At 40.7% G+C, this 17,907-nt stretch overlaps 1 long non-coding RNA gene across 1 annotated transcript; it reads right to left on the bottom strand.

Annotated features, from left to right (window-relative positions):
- Window positions 1–1,111: 1,111 nt before the first annotated feature.
- On the bottom strand, window positions 1,112–9,563 carry LOC147758349 (uncharacterized). The gene is made up of 3 exons (XR_015318422.1): window positions 8,641–9,563; window positions 2,432–2,518; window positions 1,112–1,685 (listed from the first exon to the last, which is right to left on the bottom strand). It is a non-coding gene; the product is annotated as an uncharacterized LOC147758349 (long non-coding RNA).
- Between the last annotated feature and the right edge of the window lie 8,344 nt (window positions 9,564–17,907).

Below are 17,907 nucleotides of genomic sequence, written 5' to 3' on the forward strand. Positions count from 1 at the left end.
ATTACACCGCAAGTACAATTAGATAACGAAGACTTTTGATTGCAAAGATATTCTCCTCTATGTAACACTCAGTATCATCCTTGTAGTTCTCAGATGCATATCCTGTATATGTAGTTTAATCTGAGAAAACACATTAATATGTGTCCAGATCAAAGCCATAGAAATGCTTGTCCAAATGAATGCGTTGTACACGAGCCCATAAAGCAGCTTTTCCTGCTGCCGAAATTAGAATATTTTATACGCTAGTAAATGGTGCAGTATTTCATTTAGACAGTGGCTGAATTATAAACGCTATTGTATTGTCAGTATTCTATTGTATATGACAAACTTTGAGTGTTCTTTGAGATCTTAGATCTTATTTGAAAAATATACAGAAAGTTTTTTGCAAACACTTCTAGATTTCACAGGTTGTCAAAGCGAGTTAAATAAAACATACGTTTTTCAGTATGATAGTGACGGAGCTGCTTAACAGGCAGTACCTCGACGCTAAGTTTACAAGGTCATATGACTAGGTCCACCAATGCGTTCGAGATGTGTCAATAACGACTAATATTTAACCTGCTAAACTTTAAGAATATTTGAAAGCCAAGCACGTAAATAGATATTTTAGATATTCTATCGTTAAGCGCTGCTGCTTCAGACGTGAATCAAGACTATGGAAAATATATTTCGCCTAACCCGCTAAACTTTTAAAAACGAGTCGACGCATCAACCGACAAAGTAACAAAATATCTGAGATAAAGACTCACGCGGCACTCCGACAGGAACGCTTCATACCGCGTGCTGCACATTAAGCTTAAGCGCGAAACACTTAGCTCTCGATCTTCTAGCACTGACATATTCAGACTCGTTCCGCGAACTTTATTACTATTCAAACTGCAAACTTAGTTTCTAATAGTTCGAAAATAACTGTCTCCTATGCCATCGACGGGATTATATATAGGAGGTTTGTTCAATTCGACCAGATGTCGTGTTCTATTTCGAAGTTCCGTACAGAACTACAAAATAAAGCTCATCGTAATATGCCTGTATCTAATCAGTTAAAGTTCACTCCCTGTCATCGTATATTTAGCGCTTAAGAATAATTATTCTAAAAAAGTAGATAGCATCTTATTTATTTACGGTTAAGTATACATCACAGCAATTTTTGTCAGACACCTGAGCAAACATGGCCAGACACGGCAGGTTTTGGCGTCTATTCAACAATGCTCCAATGGATTACCGGATTGCCACGTGGCGTCGTTACCGAGAAATCCTACGAGACGAAGGCACCATAATTAACCTGAGAGGTTAGCAGAGCTAAGGGTCAACCGCCTGTTCCTTTATACCACAATGACCCTTCGTAGGATACCCTTTAAAGTCCTACAAAAACTGACGGCTGGCTTTATTTTAATTGCGAAGCCGGTTTAGTACCGTTTTAGATGTTTGGATAGAGAAGCCCTTAAACCGCTGTTTGCAAACGTTCGAATAGGCAATCGTTCTTGTGGTTTCCCACAGATAAGGTCACGCTCATCCTTTCTTCAGGTAGTGACATGACATCGTACTACAATGTAGGACAATATGAAAACCAAATAAGACAAGTATACACCTATATATTTTTCCTTTTAAAGTATATATTTGAAAGGAAGATTGTTACTCCGCCAAGGACCATACTTTCATTAGCATCCATAGTAAGTCACATGCGCCTGAAAAAGTAAATGAAAAACAAGCATAAGAATTGCATATAATACACTGAAAATCGATAAATATTCGACCGCGTGTCTTCGAATGAGCTATAACCGCATATATGATATTGGTTTATCTGACAATGATAATTTTGATTGAGGGGGTTAGGGTTAAAGAATAAGTACGACTTGCTAAATACAAAAAAGATAAAAACAATTGAATCCCTAAGGAATGAAAGTGTGCTAAGATCTGAGATGTCCGTGGTTAAAAACATTTCATTTGAAAACTCGCTTGTCTGTTATCGTTGATTTTCAGAGATAAAAATTCACATTTAAAAATTCCGCCATTCTTTCCGACATTTGCCTTCCGACTTTATAACCTCAATTGGCTTTCGCGTGCATAGATATTTCTGTTACTCTTCGATCACAAAGTTCCGATGCGAGTGCCATTGGTGCATAATTCATGGTCAGCTAAATCTAAACGTATTCATTCAGCAATTCGTCTTGCAGATTTTTCTAACCGCGTGTCGCTGCGCGCTGCCCGGTCTGTCAGACGGCAGAGCTCTAGGCGAGTGTGGGGCAAGTAACCCCACGACTGCCTCCATGCTGTGCTGGATAACCCATGCGAATGGTTGGGGTCATTGTCATTTTGGTTTTGCTAGAGATGTTTCGAGTACCCAAGTGAAGTAAACGCCTACTCATTCAAGTACATTTACTTGCATACTGGCCAGTCCACCGCTGTTTTGTTACTGTGTATCTCGCTATACCTTTGTACGCGCGGGTTGCATAGTGTGGCAATGAATTTCCAATAAGTTCCATGCGATCAGTGCTGTCCGTGGCGGGTGTCTTTTAACCTAGATACAATATTTTGGGCGAAAAGAAACGAAGTGGTGAGATGGGTTTTTAGTAGCCCTACCCAAGCAAAGGTTGCGATGAGTAGCTATTAATGCTAAGTGTGTGGTCACACTGCACAGTAGACGACATCGTGTTCAAAATACCTAGTGTTCGTAGTGGGGCATAAGGCGGGGCAGGATTTGAAAAAAAAACGAAGCAGATTTTGAATGCACACGGTCTAAAACTTTAACGATAACAACAGGCGGGGCAGAACACCTCCCGAATGAGCAAGTACATCTATTAAAAGTATTTCTTCTATATAACCTTCATAGTACGTAAACAAGTATTCTACAGTAAATTTCCCTTCAAACAAACACATTTAGGCCCTAGGACCACATAGGGTTGAACGTTTTCATCAATGTCCAGCATATCAGTTGAAACATATATTACACTGCCACGTCTAGTATTAATGAAAGTAATCATTAATCATCATTTCCACTTTAATGGTAACGAATGCTCAAGATTAGACGAATATTTTACGGCGCTATATAACTTCCTCATTGCTACGGAAAATATTCTCTTGTATATTCACATGTCGTACTATCATCGAAAGTCAGTCTGTCGCAGGATAAACTTTAAAACTTCCATTTAATCTGAATCTATGCTTTCTAACTCTTGGATCCGCTACGCCCAGGGTCGTTCTGTATCGTTTATTCTTCTGTAATCTTCCCGCATGTTATCTACTGGAAGATAATAAATACATACAACGCACACATACACACGTAGACTCAAAGTTAGCAATTAGGAAGAAGTGGTTAATTATACTCCTTCATGGTTCATTATGCCTCTGTTCTTTTTCCGCTACATTCGAGACTTGTTCAGCTGTTAATTGGGGAACCGCCCTAAAAGATGGGGAACGGATATTGCTTTATGCCAGCTCGTTGTCGTCAAACCATCAGGCTGAAAGGGCTCCTAGCACCAGCGACCAAAGTCAGACCATGCCATCAATGTCCCATGTTAGAATACAATAGAAGCTAAATAGTCCCGTTCATGTTGATCTTTTTGATGACGGAGGAAATTCGGTTTCTCTATCGAATCAAAGTCTGAAATCTACGCGTAGATGTATTTTGCAAAAGTAAGAAGGTCCTGCACGGAAAGCTGCTTGGAGTTCACTAAGTAAAAAAGATCAGAGAATCAGCTTAATGTATATAATACATGATATTCATTGTTGACCTATTGACAACTGGGCGCGCTTGGTACGAGTGGTTTCGAAAAAAGAACTCCTTAATATGCTAGTAACCCCCTAACGGTACATACATGAAATAATATGTCAATTTCGATTTTTGGTAAGTGATAGCAATTTATCACATTAAAACCGTCATTGCCTGTCTCGGTGTTCTAAATATTAAGTCATCCAAGTGATAGGCTCGCAGGTCTTTTCAGAAGTTGAAAATGAGGCAAATTATGTTCAACCGTTTATCTTTGCAGCAGCTGATCCTTTCAATATCTTAGCTGTATAAGTTCCAATGTTAGGCTTCCTGAAAATGCCACAGCAATGATAGTGCACAAGAAGATCTTCGAAAGTGCAGCATGTCTTGCGATGTAAGGTACCGTCGTAAACATTGGACCTCCAGACAGCTTTATTCAATTATTGCGTTAGTTCAATTCGCACACGAAAAACGGCATTTTTTATCGGCTATTTTTTATTTAAAAAAAAAAAAATCAAAACAAACAATCGATTATTTTGAAACTAAAAATAAAGCACACAATGTTCGGAACCAGAACGAATTGTACGTCTTCTGCGGTCGAAAGGAATACACAGCTTATAAATATATTTGTTTAAATGTCATTGTTGCGATAATAAGCCAAAGGATTCACTAGCACAATACCTTTAGTTCGGTTGCCATTCAGTAATTCTTTCTATTATTTGGGTCGAAATTTCAGCTTACTGGGCGCTTCACTCATGTCCAGTTCACTCATGATGTGCTTAGGTTGGTCTTTCAGAGCGGCACATACAGCAGACTCTGCATGCAAATATCTTATGCAATTTCTATCTCTGCATTACTTCCATATATATATATATATCGGTATCTGGTGCGTGGAAAGGAGAACTGTGACAGAAATAGCCGTGAAGCCTCTTGTAGTAAGTATGGGCTGAGGTAATTCGTCCTTTGAACCACTATTTTCTCTATATGTGCAACCATATAATCGCATATATATACAATTTAATCTACGTATATGCGACTGTACAGATGTGCATTTATAAGAGGCACGAAATCGATCCCTACAAGCAACAACAGCCCGTATTTGGGATATCTGAGTTGTCGAAATGCCCCGATCGTCGTCTCGTCATTAGTGAATTCGTGTTGCAAGATGATTCACATCAGCTCTAGGCGAGACTATACGAATAGTTACTCAGTTATGTTTGCATATAACATGCTCAGACTGCCCTGCTTACCTCCAACAGACAGACAGACAAAATCGATGCTGGTGAAAGGATACAAAATGTATATACAAATATGCAAATTATAAAATTATCGTGTCATCTATAGCTATCATGAGCTCTGAGTAGAAAAAGACAGGTAATGTAATTATTGTCATGTCAAGTTCGTTCCATTATCAAGTAAGCGTTTGGCGGCATCTAATATTTGCGGCATGTGTTATACTGCGAAGTAAGATACTCGTAGTACAACTATAGTTGACATTACGATTTGTATCTTCGTCGCATTAGTAAAAATGAGTCAAGCATGTGTTTTTATTGGCTTAGTAAAAAGACGCATTGGCAGAATGTATTGAAATCGTTTCTTTAGTCTGATTTCCCTTATTATCGTCAGGCTTCACGAAGGCGTGAGGTCAGGCTATAGATTTTTATCATTCAATGGGATAGCGATTTAAGGCAAATTAGACGATGTCCTGCTGACGGAATAACGCAGTATTCTAATAAATGCTAACTAATTTGCGTCAGCCGGTCACTACTGCCACAAATAGTCATTATTTACTTACCGCGTACGCGAAAACGATCTGCGTAGACAAAACACCATTAAATGTACTCTACACTCTTTCGGAATAAGTTTGATTTTCCACTGACAGCACTATAAGAAACAATAGGCTCAGAGAAGAGAGAGAATCGCGACCGCCGTGTACTAGAGTTTGTGTTAAACAAAGACAACTCTAGAAACACTGAAAAAACTGTCGATGTAATGTTTTTCTTAACAGTATCTCAAACTCGACGTTTTCAGAGTTCGCTTCAAAAAAGTTAAATTTGCTAACGCTTATCGTCGACTGCGAGGTCAGGGTCGAGCGTTCGTCGAGGGAACGTTGTGGCGACAGCTGTCTCATTTCGGCTTGAAGCTGAACAGAGGGCATTGGATATAGTGGTGACCGGAGGAGGATTTTAATCATCAAGTAAAGTTTAAGAATGAGGTCAGGCCTTACTAAGAATGGCTGGTATCCAGAATCTCGGCACCGCGGTTATTTTCAGTTTCCACCTGATCGCCATTGAACCTACCACTTTTCTCTCGAGGAAAATTAGTTACAAAGTAAGAGTCAGATAGGCTAGAGTAGAGAATGCAAAGGTTTCGGATTTAGTTAGTTTTGTCGAAAATCATTTTACGTCAGTCTCAATAAACAATATAGACAAGACGTCTTGTGTATGTATATATATATATATAACAAACAGATTTGTTAGTCAGTATATTCTGTGCCCAGATATACGGGCACTATGCTCTGTCTTCATTGGAACTTTTTTAAACGTAGTGTATCCTTGCCTATGATATAGTAAACAATACAAAAATCTTTTCAAACCAATTTCTATCTAAGCTGACAACTCTTATTCTTCGCTGCAATCTCCTCTTCCTCCAGTTGTCTCAATAGGGCCTCGTACTATTGCTTGAAATCGTATTCAAACTAGTGTACTTTGTGATTACCTTACCATTACAAATGGGCCAGCATTTGGCGGCTAACGCCTGTGGTGTAGTTAGCGATTTCGTGTTCCGTTAAGTCGTCCATAGCTATTTAGCAGGTCGAAAATTTTGAATGACCCCTAAATAGAGCGCCATTAGGAGACGATATTTCCATCGAGTCCTTGATTATCTACGACTATAAGGAGCGTTGTTAGAAAGTAATGCGTCTAGAAGCAAAATTATCCTCAATGCTCAGAGTAAATGTTCAGTGGTTAAGTTTCCATTACTTAAGGGTAAGCGCTGATGGCATCTAAAGAAGATTAGTGCCGCGTCTGGGCGAAGAAGCCACCGACGAAATTACTCGTGCATTCAATTAAAGAACGGAAATTGGGGGATTTTCAGGAATTGTTATTTCTTTGGAATTTTTCCATTAATCTTTGATGGACTCGACCAGCACTTACATCTTCAAGACGTTTAATCGCTAAACGCCAATTTTAAACATTAGACGGTATTTTTGTCTCTGAACTAATCATTCCGTGATGGCATTCAAACAGTTTATAGTCGCAAATTGCCAAATAATTGATGTAAATATACTAAATATCGTCTGCTAGTGGCGCGAAATTTAACATATATCCAAATTCCCAGCACCTCAGCTAGTACCTGATAATTTAACTTAAATATAGATTAACATCGCTAAATGCAGAATTTACAAGTAGTTTTTACGGTTTATCAAGCCTATACGAAAGTCATTAATTCACCTGCAGGTAGGCGGCTTGCTCGAAGGCTACCGACTTAACGATGCGTTTCGAAGAGAGCACGGCAGAAAGAGGAATAGGGTAAACCGGGCTTACAATGATATGTTACAAAGAATGCTCAACAAGCACGACTACTGGATTAAACTTGTTCATTGCGACATTCACCTTCATTTTCAGTGTCGATGACGACAAATGGTTTTGGGTCAGCACATTCAATGGAAAAGCTGGCCATTACGAATGGCCATATCAGACTTTTCAGAACCACCACTGCCACTAGTGTCGCGCTGTGACCTTGGTTACATTTGGTATTTCTACATTGATTATTGTGCGCCTCCTCCCCGATTATTTACATTTGCTCTGCTCAATGAACATGGAGATGCGCTTCATGTAGTAGCAATTCTAAAAGCGAATGAACTTAGTATTATCCCTATGCAGGCAGCCCTACACATGTTCTAAGCCGCACAAGCAATGTACGGAGTAAGTGTACGACATTAACAAACCAAATCCATCTGCGCAATTTTTGCGGCAACGATCAGTTAACGTTTCAAATCACCATCATGGACACGACTTTACCTAAACAACAGCTGCAAGGTGATTATCTGTAACTATGACTCATTTCAATGCAAGTTTGCAAATTTCCACGTAGATGTTCCTGCTCCACGCAAAGTAAGCCTTTAGCGTGGGATTTACTCTAGTCTGGAATCCTGTTCAGTTTTTCACTACTCTGAGTGCACTTCACGATTTTTATGGTGACGCCGATTCAACCGAAATCGCTCTAGGCACGCAGCAGGTGGTCGAACGAACGATGTGAGATCCGCGAACACGATGATCTCATGAAATCCAATAGGAAAACGCGAACTGGAAAAGGAGAAGCGGGACTAAAAATCGAAAGGGTGCCGTCCAGCTAGAACTGACGATGAGATTTTTTAAATCACATTATTTAATGATATGCTTATAAACTGTTGACAAACCATTACCTTTCATCGTAACTTGCATCATTCAAATATCTGAAATTCACGTGTCGAACCGAGGACACAGAAACTAACAGAATATTGTCATTAACTCAATAAGAACAAAACGAAAGTGTCTGCATACATACTAAAGCGTATGTTGTCTTGTATCTTATAGCAATTCAGCATTGTTTGGGAACTCATCATGAACTCCATACAATGTATACGCTCTACGCAGAATCATTCCCCGCAACTGCATCACTACTAAAATCTACCAACTATTCGGCGCTACATTGTAAAATTACCACTTTTCGATATTTCCGTTACGTCGTCGTCTCGCTGGCAACACAAAGTCCTAACTATAATAACGGTTGTTGCAACCTTACCATCGATAAATGTGACCTTAAACTATTTTTGTCTGTGTTATTTTATTCACTATTAACTGTATTTTGGCTATCACCCATATTCTAGATTTGAATAAAATTAGTAGAGAGCGTAATGATAAATGACAAAAATATCACCAGTGTCTCAATACCTGCTAGTTTCGTCGGAACAACATACGCCGGGCGCAGTTTCTCTTGAATCTCTGCTCTGCCGGGTTCCCTTGTTTTTGTGCTCTTGCGGCTATCTGGTTTTTTTTTTGCTTTTCAGCCGCTAGTTTCTTTCTCAGCACAGTTGACACCGCCAGCCATACGGTTGGTGCGCGGCACCCGACCTAGATCGCCTGACGAATCGATTTTTTACCAAAGCATTTTAATATCATCATTCACCTGGAAAGGAATGCCATTGACTTGGAACGAAGAAAAACACCGGGAACGAAGTTGAGCACGTTGCGGGACCTCGCTGCCACGTGCCAGTCGTCCGAACTATCGCGCGCTTTCTCCTTCGCATTCTTTTCTGCTTATTTCTTTTTTCCTTCGTACTCTCCCGCTTTCTTACAAATACTCTCTCTGCATCCCTGATGCCGTAACCTGGCGACCGGTCATGCCACGTCTACAGCAGACTGCTCGAGCATAGTCAATGGTTTTCGTTTGAAATTTTCGGGGCCATCCCGTTCGATTTGAGTTTCGTGCATTGAAGTCGGTGGAAAATAGGGCAAATGCCAAAGCGAGAAAGGAGGGGTCAGCTGGAACTGCTGCAATCAGGAAAGGTATTTGAAAAGACCTGGAAACGATAAGGAAGTACAAAAAAGCATGTATGATGTTTCAGGGAGTAAGAGCGAAAGGACACCTTACTGACGAAGTCAAAAAAAGACGATTTTCTAATACGGCAAATAGATAATGCTCCTTTCAGAAGTGAACTAGATAGCTAATTTAATTGAGATTCACTGGAATTAATCAGCGATGGGCTGACCACGATTTAGTCACGTATAAGTTCAATAAGCAGGTTACAGACTGTTCTTCTTGAACGGTTGTCTCTGTGTATGGCCATGATAATTACTTATCACTACAAATATAAACTGGCTAATGCGCATAATTTTTTAAAGATAAAAAGTATTCCTGTTTGATAGATACAATCTATTATGAAATAACTAAATAGAAACAACAAAGAAACGCTTTTAAGAAATTAAGAAAATCACATAAAACGTCTGATCCAGCCTCGACACTCGCTGTCTTTATGAACCAGAAGGTATGAAACTTCAAGTTACTGTGCTTTAAATTCGCTAAGCAAAAAAACTAACGTTTCATCGAAAGCTCACAATAAATTGTTTATTGTATGGTCAAGACTTTTCTGTTGCTGTTTCGCACTAGTCATTTCCTCGTTGCCCATCCGGTGCCGGCGACCGCTCTAACTAAACTCCTCACGATACCACTTTAACAACGGTCCAACGGTCAACTCCAAACGTCACCGCCTGAGTCCTAAAAACAGTGCAATTAGCCTCCGTCTCTTTCCTTTGCCTATTCCCATAAACTTCCCAGCGATCACTATGCTACTAGCGCTTCGGCTCTCATCAATACTTACAGATCATTTGCTTATCGACCGTTTATCAGAATTGTTCAAGACGCGAAAAGGCAACGTCAAAATATGGAGCTGCGACACAGACGATAGCTTTTTTGATGATTCTGAGATGTCTTCAATATTACGCCAAGCCGCCTGCTTGTCTGCTCGGCTAGCCGAAGTCATTTCGGGACACGGTGTTATGGCCGCGCCGATGACACGACTACCCCTAAACTAGCGTCTTCTTTCAGGTGACCAGCGACCAAATAGCAGACGACAGCAGACACCAGTCACCTAACTTCCGGATATTCAGTGTGTTTAGCAGAGTATCTTAGCCGCTCTTGTGACGGCGAAGCGACCGCTTTTGAAAGACGGTACCTCGAACCCACCGACTGTTATTTCGATATTTCAGGCCTGGCGGTTTCTTCAGGTAAACTAGGACTAAGGGGGAAAAATGGGAATAGACACCGCAGCTTGGAAAATCGAATGGACCATCCCATCCAAGGAGGGAATGAAAATCACTCTTCTACAAGTGAAAGACGGGGACACTGCAAACATTGGCTACTGCGCCGTACTACTAATGCTATTGCGAGTGAAGAGAGGAGAGGCGACTAAGGGAGCAAGAGGATAGGGGCAAGTGATGCCCAAGTTATAGACGTGCTCTGTCGTAAAGTCTTTCCAGCTGCGAAATGGGATGCCAGAAGAGAGGCTAGGAAGAGAAAAAGAGTGGTCTACAAAGATTTTCCGAGGCCAATTGGCTAGAAGTGATCTAGTCGCGTGTAAAAAAGGCCAATAAAGAATGTCAAAGCTACTGGCACTATTCATACAAGAAGAAACTAACTCGGGCGAAATGGGTGGTGAAGTGTGGAAGTACGAGGATAATGGCGATACATGAAGCAGTAGAAAAAGAAAACTTTTACTATTACCTTTTTGATCCTTTCTCGACGAAAGCCACCATTAATATTATAATAGCTTTTGCAGTGGGGCAAATGGATTGATGATAGGTAGGTGGATTTGAGGAATACTGATGGGGCCATACTCAACCTAGCGCTGTCCTGAAATAAAAAAAAAATTGAAACCGCAGTGGAGGACGTATCTTTCACTGTAAAAGTTCTACTTACTCTTACTCATTTCATCTGCGAGTAAATATTTATCAATATGGTGCGAATTCAGTGTAGTTTATATTTTCCTTTGTCATGTCAAAAAAAAAACTTGGAATGGGGCTTACAAAGCGTTTGGTATATACAATATTGCCGAAAGTGTTGATGTTTATATCATGGTTCTTTGTCCATAAGATAAACAGGAATAGACTTAGATCCCTTTCGATCTATGCAATCTTCCGATTGTTGTCGGAATGTTTCGGAACATATTTGCATGTTTATTTTATATCTTACTTTGCATTTACGGTGTACCATGAACTTCTGAAAGGAGGTGACGTTTTCTAGCACGGTTTCTCCACGTAGCTAATAATAATTACTCACAGTGTCTCATTAACGTGCATTTTGGGCAATAGAATAGAGTAGGAGGTTTTGTTTCGACTTGTAAAAATTAGTACCCCTAGTAATTTTCGTCAGATCCAGCGCTGGCAGCAGCCGTAGCAACAACAGAAACGATGCGTGAACAAGAGAGACGTCGTCGTCTTTGTGCAGCAATAATAGATCGGTTGATTACTCATGAGTTACCCCACGGAGCTACTGTTAGTCGTCTATCAGTTTACTCGATTAATTCGACAACGTCTTTCTACGAATGTTTTCGGCGACAGAACTACAGATACACTAGGCCTATCTATCTGTATCGGTTTAAATTGTAAATGAGTCTTCTGCATCTAAATCGGAGGGAATTAACCTCACAGAATTGACCCTACATTTCTACCATTACCTTTGTCTATCTCTGAGCGCTTCGCACGCTCACCCACTGGACGATGAACTTTTAGCTACGAAATAGCTGATCTCGTTTCTTTCTGCCCGTTGCTTGTCTCTCCTTTCTCTTCTTCCAAACAGGCCGATAATCGTGACAACAACGTTAACTTCGTTCGAATTTCCCGAAATTCGAATTTCCTTCAACTCATCTTTCAAATTGTGCTACGCTATTATAGATTCAGGTTCGCGTAGCAAAGGCTGGCAGGACCAATAATCTGCTCGCTACTCGAGCAATGAGATTCTCTCGAACGGCCACGCTGCCAGATTTAAAGGCATATCCGTGTGGTAGGAAAAAAAAAGCCACAATAGTCCAGACCATTTACTGTAGAGTGGGATTTTACTCGGAAATACCCTTTTCGTAAACACTGCTACTTAGCAATAGCGTTAGACGAAACAACTGTAACACATTAATTATTATTATTATTAAAATAAATATCAATTAGATATACAACATGCGAATGGTGATAAGGAATAAATATTAAAAGTTTTATGCCCTGCCCTACTGTCGTTGAACGCTGCTGTGAACGGCTGGCGGCCCCTTCCAACACGAAGTAAAGGCTGTCCACGCCTGGTCTAAAATCTAAACCACCTCATCAGCCTAAACACCTGTGTCTGTCCTTAAGTTTAGCGGGTAAACGCACGACCACGGTACTAATGCAAGGACAGGGGAGCTTTACCGTAAGCATTTTGTCGGATGGTGGACAAGCAGGTGTGCATGAAATAACGAGAACACTTTCTCATTATTTAGCGAAAGTCAACATAAGAATCTGGGCCGGATAATTTGCTTTGGTGCTACACCCTAATATTCGTGTCTGACAGTTATTAGCTTCATTTCGACCAGATGCATATCCGGTTCCCTTTAAATAATCACATACTCTTCACAACAGTCAACGTTTTTGTACAAAGCCAACAGGGATCTAGATAGACAGAACATTGCTGCTAATAGACCTATTTCCTAATTTTTATGTCGCTGTTGGTATTGCTATAATATAGATAAAGACGTTTATCACATGCCTGTGTCAAAAAGAAGATCTGTTGGCGTCACTGCCATACGAAAATTTAGAAATAGGTATTTTTACTCGGATAGCAAAGGATGGTGATAAGAGGCACATTTTGCTGCTAAAACATATAACATGAAATTGAGGTTCTACCGATAATTGAAAGTTCGGGATTACTTATGGGGTAGACGTCAACAACGTTAGGGACTACTGCATAATCTTAATGGGCTACCCAGAATCGTTCCAAGTCCACCAACGTAAATCACTGCAGCGCGCAGGCAGGAGATCTTCGATGTAATGCTTTTCGTACGACACAATGATGAGTTACCTCGCTGCGATGATCAAACGTAAGCAGGACAAATCGAATCCGGCTAGTAGCTTCCAAAAGTAGATCTTAGTGGGTTTAATCAGGTCCCTACCATACGAGCTAGCTTTGTAGCGCTCCCATCCGATCATAGCAGTGAGGGATTACGAACGACTTTTTGATACTGAATGATAATTGATACTGCCCAGCCGACTTGGGTCGTGCTGTGGCCCAAGAACAACTAATTTAATTCATTAGCACTATTTGGCAAACGAGCCAATATAAATTTCAGCCGAAGATGATTTTTAACTTTCTTTAAACATCTGGCTAACTATTACTTTCCAGTCTAAGGCAATTCCCCGCTGATAACCTGGTAATAAGGCAAGCCCCGGAATCGACTCAAACTATGAGAAAATGACATCCTGACGAGTATTGACGAGCACAATAACTTGTCGCGTAAGTTCACAAACTTTACAAATATTAAACATCCTGAAATTTTGCATTTTCACAGAAAATATGTAATGTAACATCCAATAAAAGTTCAAGAATTCAGTGCAAGTTGCTATATTAATCTATTCGCTAACATTTTCGCTCTCTCAAATTCGTATCTTAGTCTTCATATCAATTAATCCTCCTTTGGAATTAACCTATGCATCAAACGAAGAATACCTTTCGCATTAAAAGATCAGGACACACGTAAGAGAAGAGAGAAGTTTACTACATGACAAAACCGCCTTCCGACCCAACATTGTTTCTGAAAAATTACCGAGAGCGAGCTACTACTGATATCTTTAGTATTTTAATGCCGTAACAGAAAACGACAGGGAAGCCAAACATAAATAGCCAAATAAAACTTTACACCAAAATAAAATATATATATATATATATATAATTGAAATACGAATAGTTTATATATATATAAATAAAAGTAACAGTGTGCATCATTCGAGACAACTGGGCCTCTACTTACATAACCGCCAATTTTCTATAATTGCTGCCTCATCTCTATCAGGTAAACAGTTTTTCTTAACATACCACTTGCTCTCATCTTTGTTCACTCATTGTCATACCAGCTTTGTTTGCTCAGCTGTTTGAAAGGCAGGATGTGTATGAGCGTCGTATCGTACCTATGCCGAAGGGATATTTGCTGCGTATCCTGTTTGCTTCTAGGGGCATTCCATTCCTCCTGACCTCTAACCGTTTCAAAGACATCGGCCGCGAAGTCTCTCCTATGAGCTGCATCGTTAAAACGCTCATACTATTGTAAAGGGCACTCGCTGTGCAGCTGGTGGATGGATGTCGTTGGTCCCTTTGTTGTTTGCCAAGTTCGTAGCGAGCATGTACAAATACTGCTCTAAAACTTAATTGTATTTCTTTGACGCTCCCGTATATAGGTGGTTCGCTGCAGGCACCTATTGTTATTTCGCTAGTTAGGTGTGAATAAGTACCGGCGTTCGGTTCCAAGATTATAGTCTCTGTCGCACGAGCTGCAACGATCCGGCCTCGACAATCGCGGTATACGAATCGCAGTTTAGGATAGATATAACGGTAGTTTTCAACGGTAGCAGACAAATGCGATGATGATGGCATTGTGATGTCAACTTGTATACAAATGCTGCCAGTCATAAGCCAGCGCCTGCCGCCATTTGCCGAAATAACTACAGACCCTAGTTTGCTATGTGGTTTCATCGTACTCCTCGAATGTGTGCGTCTTTCCGCGTTACTATGGCATCTGGAAAATCTGCAACTATAACAGATCGTGTGCTGCATGTACTGAGCATTATCACTTGTGCAGACGAAGCGGCCAGACGTACGGAGTTGATATTCACAACATTTCTATCCGTATAGACTGGCACCAGCGACAGCGATGCGGGTATACGGTGGGTGACGATGAAAATTTTTCTAGACGCGGTCACCTATCGGTTACGCTCGAGAGACCCGTGTCGGGCGTACGTATACTTTTAAGAACGATTTTCCCAACGGGTCGAATAAATAAATTAAGTACAATGTGCTTTATAGTACATTCCTTCGGAGAGCTTTGAGCGGATATCTGTTGTAACGTCTCTCACCTGCGCCACTGACGGCGTTGTCGACATGATAAAGGAGAGATTAGAGACGGTTTTTACTACACAACTTCTGTTTGTTGACTCTGACCGAGACCCGGTGCTTGGTTCAATCATTTGGACGCATGACGAACCTTTGCTCGACTGCATCCATCATACTGCTATAAATCTGCACTTTGTTGGTGCTTTTGTTACCATTCAATTAATATTACCTACGAGTCAGATCCACTGAAAGATTGATAGCTACTATTATTGAATAGGGAGATGCTTACGAAACAGGCGTTGCCCGAGCGGAACGTTGTCGCTTATAGATTGGTTCGAGACACTTAGACAGCGCTTATTTTTCTTGCAAACTGAATCTCGTGCGTATGTTAATGACGTATGAAAACGTAACGCAGCAGGAGAACGAAGAGCACAGATTGGACAAAGCAATGCAACATAACATTCGCCATGCTATTGTCCTGCCACCGACAATTTCAACATTCACCCTACGGATGCAAGATTTCTTTAACAGCTAAATGACTCCTTAGAGAACCTAACAGGGAAGTAACACTGCCACCGTTATAAACTCTCTGTATGTGGAACTACGTGCAATTGTTGCTCTTTTCTCGTTTTGTCTTAGAAATCCGCTTTATTCCAGCCCGTAGAAGGAGTGAGAAATTACCGTAATGAGTGTCAAGATGAGGTTGTTCGCTATAGAAAGAAAATTCAAGTTTGCTGTCCTTTAAAATGAGAAGCGCTGCGCTGACAAACGTGACAATGCTCAAGGTTTAAATAAATGTTCGAGGTTTTACGTTCGATGCTACTGGGTGGGGCTGTTTCAGGCGGCTGCTGACCCTTCTTAGCGAAGCATGCCTAAGTTCGGTCTCCAACCCGGACCACCTAGTGTTCTCAAGCTTAGTGGGAAGAACGTGTTACCACTATATCATCGAGGCGTAGCATGTGAAAACAGCTAACTAACCAGCGTGATCTACGACAGAAGGCAGTCAAAGTACTGAAGCTTAAGACAAGCACGTCAACGAGGTAGGGCAAGCGCACCTCATGGCATTAGTAAGAGTGTTCAAGATGTTCCAGAGCCAAAAACTATGAAGTGCTACGATACGAATAAGGATCTGTACGTCAAGGAATCCACTTTTATAACCTTCGAATATTACAAAAAGAACACCAATAAAGATATACGTTATTTTATACAATTGCAAACAAAATATTTCGATTCCGCTAACATTTTTACTTAGGAACACACTGAAATACTTAGGCATGCGCTGTCAGCAATACTTGAAATAAAAATGCTTGATACTAAATTACAGAGAACTCGGTAAATGCGCTGTATGAGCTCATATTCAATACCAAATAACAAATATTGCATAACGTCATTCCAGCATCTGTTTATCATCCGCTTAATTTTGGCCTAAATTACTAATTAGCGATTGATACTAGTTGGGTAACTTCAGCTGTTCTAGTTGCCTATAACAAGTCGAACGGAAGATACGGGACTATATTTATAGGATTTTTTATAAGCGGTAGGACACTCAGCTGTACTCCGACGGCGCTCAACTGCGCGTCGGCTTGACGGTTCCCCTGGTGAATATTGCCTGGCGATGAAATATAGCGTGTCTCAGAAAGATACGCAAGGTATGGAATGCTAATTAAGTGTAACGGCGACACCTTCTTTCTCGAACATCTGCATCGTTCAGGCTCTGGGACAAAGTTAGTGATAGTGATTGATGAATACATTATACGAGGCCTTTTTCTGTCATCATAGTTCTTTAACAAATTGTTACTCTTCAATGCGTTTGTAACGATATCTTTTGCTTATGGCGACATCACAAGCTTGCTGGTGATAAGTCGTCGAGCATTTGGCCGCGAGTGTTCCCAGCTTCCCCTTGCTTAAGAACGACGGGAAGTGGGCAATCAAATTATAGTTTGGAAATAGTGGCAACAGAAACGACGTATCTAAACTGAAAGCAAGCCGAAAATAAAGTATTCCAGTAGTAAAACTATTTGCTTGAATTTTATAGTTAGGAAATAAAAGATAGCGCTTAATCGAACAACTAGAAAGCTTTGCTTAGCGAAAAAAGGTAGCCTAACTAGGTATCAAGGACGTTTGTTGGTTTTGAGCGAAAATGATAATCAGAGCGCTCTAGAAATACATCTACAAGCGCCAACGGAAAACATCCTGCGTTTCACAGCGACAAAAGTAGTTTCGAACCTACATCTTTATAAGGTCTAAGTATTTCTAAGTATTGAAAATCTAGTTGCCGCCTTCTTATCTAGAAAATAAAGAAACTGACAGCCACAGTGAAGCTGTAGGTAAGGTAGTCTTAGCCACGGTAGTAAGAGAAGGTAGCAGACGGTAGAGTGCAGACAACAGAAAAGTAGAAATTGAAAACATCCCGGAAGTCATTGGAAAGTTGTGGCGTATCTGTCTCGAAGAACGAGGATAATGAGCATCTTCGGTACAAGGATACATTCAGGGGCTGTCGGTTCTCTGAAAGCGGGGCTCCGATGGGGTAGAGACAGGGCCCCAGAGCCAAATGCGGATCGGAGGGTGTGTGTTGTCGCGCTGATAAGACGAACTCT

Source organism: Varroa destructor, unplaced genomic scaffold (genome assembly GCF_002443255.2).
Source record: "Varroa destructor unplaced genomic scaffold, Vdes_3.0 BEIS01000001.1, whole genome shotgun sequence".
Taxonomy (NCBI): Eukaryota; Metazoa; Arthropoda; class Arachnida; order Mesostigmata; family Varroidae; genus Varroa; species Varroa destructor.